Below are 6,184 nucleotides of genomic sequence, written 5' to 3'. Positions count from 1 at the left end.
ATATATATATATATATATATATATATATATATATACATATATATACATATATATATAGACGCAAGCATGGCGATATGGTTAAGAAGTCTGTTTAGCGACCACGTACTTTCGAGATCAGTCTCACAGCATAGACCCTTGGGCAAGTGTTCTATTATCACTGTGTTTGCTACCCCTCACTGCCGCTTGACAACCAGCGATGTTTTTTTAACGTTCTCGTAACTTAGTTCGACAAAAGAGACAAACTGAATAAGCACCAGATTTAAGAAAAATAAGTGCTGGGGTCAATCTGTTTGATTAAACTCTTCGGGGCGGTGCCCCAACATGGACGCAGCCCATGACTGAAACCAGTGAAAGATAGAAAATGTATACACATGCAAACACACACACACACACACACATCCCGTATATGCTCCCTAATAAATATACATATATACGCACACGCGCATTATCCAAACCAACCTCAATTATATACTATTGACTATGTGGTGATCATGAAATATAATTGAACCCTAGGTAAGTATTATATCGTTATTTATTGAATGTTACAGAGGTATGAAATATGCTATTTTAATGGAAGAAAAATTAGAGACACAGGTGATGCAATAGCGTTCATGCATTCCTCAACCGTAATATTCGATGACAGAATTAAATTAGAAATTGCTTCTTTCATCAGAAATTGAAACCGTCTTGGTCAAACTAGGTTTTCTGAAACTCCTCTGTTTTCAGCATAATCTCTTGAGATGTAGTAGAAATTGAATCTCCAAGTAAAACTCATGTGAATGTACTTTTATTTGAAGCTTTTCATATTTTTGTTTTTGAAAATTCAAAGTATGCACGAGTTTGTGGCTGAGTGTAAGTATAAGAGTGTATCAAACTTACGAATCCGTTCCGATAAACGCGCGTTAAGGTACACGTAAATGAACCAATGTAGATGTACTCAACATGCTAACAGAAATAGTAGCCAAAATTCCCCTCTAACTCACACCTTACTGACTTATAAAGGAAAGGTCATATTGGATAACGTAGTTTTACCTAATGCTTATAAGAAACATGCAATGGTGACGGCTGGAATGCTTCTGATCATAGACCTGCTTGAACAGGGCTGGACTGGGATACGAACACACGCACACATTACTCAATTCACTCTAATCCCAACGTTGATTCTCCTTTATACAATAGCTTGTATAAAATTTATCCTTGCGTCTTGTTTTCATCTTTCCTTTTGTCATTACGCCACATACACTGACACTTCTGCACAAATCGTGTACACACACACACACACACAGATACATACACATAAAATCTACAAATACACATACACGCGTGCACAATATCTAATATTCATTCATTCTGCATCCTCGTGTATATATTTTCAAACATATAATTGAAAATATATACTTTTATTAGAATGTATGCACAGGAATGCCTATGCACATATTTCCATGTATACACATTCACATATTTTTAATCGCTAAGTCAGGAAGGAAGCTCAGGGCTCATGACCCTTTTCAGATACTTCGCAACAAATTGGAAGCTGGAAGGTATCCTCAGAGACCTGGGCTGAAATGTTTGTAATTGAACTCCCACGCTAAAGACACCGAAGGGCCAGGTGTTAAGCTGGAAACGAGTGCTTTTCCTCGCATTCGGTACTAAAATGTGTTTATTTGGGAAGTCTGGTGTGTGGCATTATTCTGTAGTAATGCCGTTATATATATATATATATATATATACATATATATATATATATATACATATATATATATATATACATATATATATATATATACATATATATATATATATAATCACTATAATAGACATATAGACACAAGTATGTATAAACATACTAATATATATTTATAGAACGACTGTAAATGTTTATGTTTGTTATTTAAGAGGCAATTAACCAAGGAACTTTACGGGTGCTTATTACGTCTTTTAATTATTTCTAAATAAGTGATAACTGTTAAAAAGAACTTTCTCATCATAATTATGAAATAAATTCATAACTGGAGATTTTGCTTTTTGTGTATATTCTTATATATATACTGGTCACTTGTTTAGAAATATTTAAAAATAAACCGAGAAAAAGAAACCGTACTTAAACGAAAAATACAGAAATAACCCAAGTTCTTTCTATAAGCAGCAACAAATTTATGTATTACTATGCGTACTATAAAGCTATAAAGAACAACAAACAAAACATGTACTTTTAAGTTGTTTAGCTCCACGCCAGTCATGATCAGTCCTCGATTAACCATTAAACGAAATATGCTTGTGTTTAGGGCACCAACGAAGGTTGTGTGCTATAGATTCTTCCAGTGTCAGATTTACCATGCTGTAAATTGTATTTTTTAATGAATTATAAATTTGGAAAATTTGCAGTTCTTCTGTTGTTCTAGTTGTAAGTAAAATTACCAGCCTAAACTATTTATTATTTGTGTTAAATACATAAAATTTTAACAACTCAAATACAATTAAAATAGGTTATATTGCGGGCTTTGAACTTGGGGGGGGGGTGACTTGAAAGAAAACTGAAATTTTCAACTGTTATTTCATACTTAACATTACTACAGAAAGATCAAAGGAACAATTCTTTGACCACGTTTAGGGCAACAGTTGGCTTTAATCTGATCTAGGGCTTAACCAAACAGACATTCCAGGTCCATGAATATTCCGTCTTTTTCTTCGAGCCAATGTGTTCTGCCTTTCTAAAAGCGTAGTGTAATTTGAGGAAGATTTTCGATGGGTCAGCTAGGGTATATTTTTGTGTCAGTGTACTGTTTGTATATATATTTGAAAGATTAAATATAAATCTCAGAAGTGTTAATTATATACATATATATATGTGCGCGCGCGCGCGGCTTGGTGATTTGTAAAGTACTCCTCGAGTCCTGTGTGATTTTGTGTTAGGCCCCAAATTAGCTCTCACTGGCGCAGCCGACTTATGAACCGTCAATCCAGTCATGACACCCCCTCTCTCCATCTATTTTTCTTGGTATACAAGATCGCATCAACAATTTTTTTTTACGAAGGCGTACAGTTTCATGGAGATTTGGCTGCTATTTCTTGCACGCCGAACAACCTTGTGTATGAATGGAAACCTCGGAAGTTTGAGGGTTTTTTAAGACTTTTATGTGCGTGTGTTTATTAATTTTGCGGGCTTCAGTATGCGTACAACTCAGTAGATTTCTGTGCTTGTATGTATGTTTTTTTTTATGTTTGTGTGTTCCATTTCTGTATTTTACTTATTACAGAACAAAATCCAAAAGTATCGGAACTTGTCGGTAAACCGTTTCTTCCAGCCTGTGACGTTTGAAAGAGCTGTTGACAACGAAATTTTTGTTACCATTAGCAGCTTACCTAACCGAAGCGTCAGGTGATGTACGTGGGGGTACTTGGCTCTGTTGGCATTCCTACAGATGTGTACCTAAGCCTCATCGTTGTGCGCAGTAATGCTTTGGGCGTGTTGGGGTAAATTTTCATCGTGCGGGTGTGAATTTGAAAATTTACCCGTGTTGGCTTACTTCTAGAATAAGTTCCATTGACCTACCCTTTGATGTATTTAGTGTTGAATTGATGTTTTTCTTCCTTTTTTTCTTCTTCGCTCATCGTTATGTTTTCGGATTTATATTTTAATGTGGAATATTTATGTAAAGTATGAATGTAACAATAAATTCATGAAACTGAAAAAAATCAGAAAACAGCAAGATAATGCAATTTACAAAAGCGTAATATGCAATAGTAAAATTAGTCAAAAACAAAGAAATACATACTCGTTGTTTGTGTTGTCTATGTGAATTGGATTCCCCCCACCAACACTATGTATAATCATGTATGTCGCGTGTGTATGCATGTTTGAATGATTATTGTGAGGTCAATAAGTTCATGTATTTCTGCGGTTGCTTTAGTTTTCTGCAAGTTTGTGTAGTTGAAGGCTGTACATGAGGGCTGCATGTGTTACATGTAAATGAAACTAAGTCGAGGGAAATATTTCAAGAAATATTTCAAATTGTAAATTAAATAATTTTCTACGTAGGTCCCCGAAGAAGAATGAAATAAATTATACTTGCATGCAGTGGATAACAGCCAGCATTCCTACAGATGTGTACCCCACCGACTTTATTTCCTCATAACTTCCAGAAAAATGGATATTTTTTAATGAAATTTTCCACCAATATACTTCAGATGATGTTGATTCTCAATATATTGGAATTTATTGTGAAAAAGAAAAAAATGTTTCCGAGAGTGAGGTGAAGAGTTTGGGGAAATTTATACGAGACGGCTTTCTTTACACATAACTTTCAGAAAAATGGGTAATTTTTAATAAAAATTTTCTATAAATACCTTTCAGAGTGTGTATGTTGCAAATATATAGGAATTTAATATGAAAAAAAAAAACAAATTTGGCAGGCTCGTATACATACATACTGACACACGTCACATATATCTAGAAAATGAAACTTGAAATTTCTAAAAAAAATTGTAATGCGTATCAGTACGTGTATTGTCACATGAAATTCCGATATAATCGTAATTTACACACACTGAAAAGTATTTCAAGAAAATTTCATCAAAAATTATCCATTTTTCTGAACGTTATGAGGATAGAAAGCCGTCTCGTGAATTTTCCGAAATTCCTCACCTCACTCTCGGAAATATGTTTTCACAATAAATTGCGATATAATGAGGATCTACACGATCTGAAGCATATTTGTAGAAAATTTCATTAAAAAATATCCATTTTCCAGAAGTTATGAGGAAACAAAATCGGCAGGGTAGACATCTGTAGGAATGCCAACAGAGCTTAGGTTGAGCCTTAAGTATTGGCAAAGTCGATATCTATCTATCTATCTATCTATCTGTGTGCGTGTGTAGTAAAGTTCGAGTTGACCAGGGCTTTACGTGTACACACACACACACACAAAACAAATGAAAAACAAGTAAAGCAAAACGAAACCAGGGAAGTACACAGTTCAAAGGAATGAGGCGTTAGTTTAACGCTTAAAAGGAAAGAAAAAGCGTATCTCTGACGTTTCGGATATATGTCGTTCTTCTGAAAGAAGGGGTAATGAGTGGTAAACACATATAGAATAAAACACATACATACATACATATAGTAGTCCTAGTCGCAGTTTCTCTTCTTCTGCATGAAACATTGGGTGGTGAGAGATCTATACTCAGTACTGTCGCAAGCACTATCATGAACCTGCTCCCAGACTAGCTCCATATCTGCAAGGCTTGCATCTTTGCCTACACTTTTCTCGTTTCCACTGGAGAGAGGCTCTAACTGATCTCTTCATGAGCATGTAGACAAACACATTCCGCCGTCTCAAAGTTAGAATTATTCTGTAGGTTAGTTAGTTCGCCCTTTTCCACAACTTCTTCATTCATGATATAGTGAAGTCAGATTTTTAGTACGGTATTAAGGCAACATATGTGGAAGACAGCTTAAGTTTTCTACTGGTCTTCTTACAAGTCTCAGAAGCATAAATCGGCGTCGATTTGCCAATGGATGTATTCAGGTGGAATGTGGTGCTTTGGTTGATGAAAGAGTTGGAGCATACGGGCGCCAGGTACTGGAAGACAAGCAGCATCTTTGCTGAGTCTCTACACATCACTTTCCGAAATTCTATCATTGGTAATGTTACTGCCCAGATTCTTGAACAAATTGACGATTTCCAGCACCTGGCCTTCCAGTGCATCCTGCAGTGCATCAATTTTGTCTTTTCATTGCTAATTTGAAGACCAACATTTGAGCTCCTGTTACTGAGACTAGTTATCATGTCTTGCAACAGTACTGTAGGTGTCGTTCTGAGGAATTTCACATCATCGGGGAAGTCGAGGTCTACGAGTCATCCCTGTCCCATTTGATGCCGTATGCTGATTCTTCTTTCTTTAGACTTCCTCATTATCAAATTCACCACCAGCAGGAACAAAGAAAAAAAAAGGGGGGGGGCCGTATATATCCCTAACACAATTATGTTGTTACAACGTCAAATCTCTGCGTGTTACCATTTTTGGTTCTGACATAGCAATGTGTTTTTTGGCAAAGTGATCGCATAATGTTTATACAGCAGATAGGCACTCCATACAACACGATTATATATCCATACAACACGACTATCTATATATATATATAAAATCTTCTGTGTGTGTGTGTGTGTGTGTGTTTCTTCTATGC

The 6,184-nt window shown here is 35.6% G+C and overlaps 1 protein-coding gene across 1 annotated transcript in view; it reads left to right on the top strand.

Moving 5' to 3' along the window:
• The first annotated feature begins 385 nt into the window (after window positions 1-385).
• LOC106878549 (uncharacterized) overlaps window positions 386-6,184 on the top strand; it is a 319,929-nt gene continuing 314,130 nt past the window's right edge. The window contains exon 1 of the mRNA XM_052977987.1: window positions 386-513. The gene's annotated coding sequence lies outside the window, so the exon portion shown is untranslated. The remainder of the gene's footprint in view (window positions 514-6,184) is intronic.

Source organism: Octopus bimaculoides, chromosome 2 (genome assembly GCF_001194135.2).
Source record: "Octopus bimaculoides isolate UCB-OBI-ISO-001 chromosome 2, ASM119413v2, whole genome shotgun sequence".
In the NCBI taxonomy this organism is placed as follows: Eukaryota; Metazoa; Mollusca; class Cephalopoda; order Octopoda; family Octopodidae; genus Octopus; species Octopus bimaculoides.
Note: the sequence above shows the minus strand (reverse complement) of the source record. Positions and strands in the feature narration are given on the sequence as shown.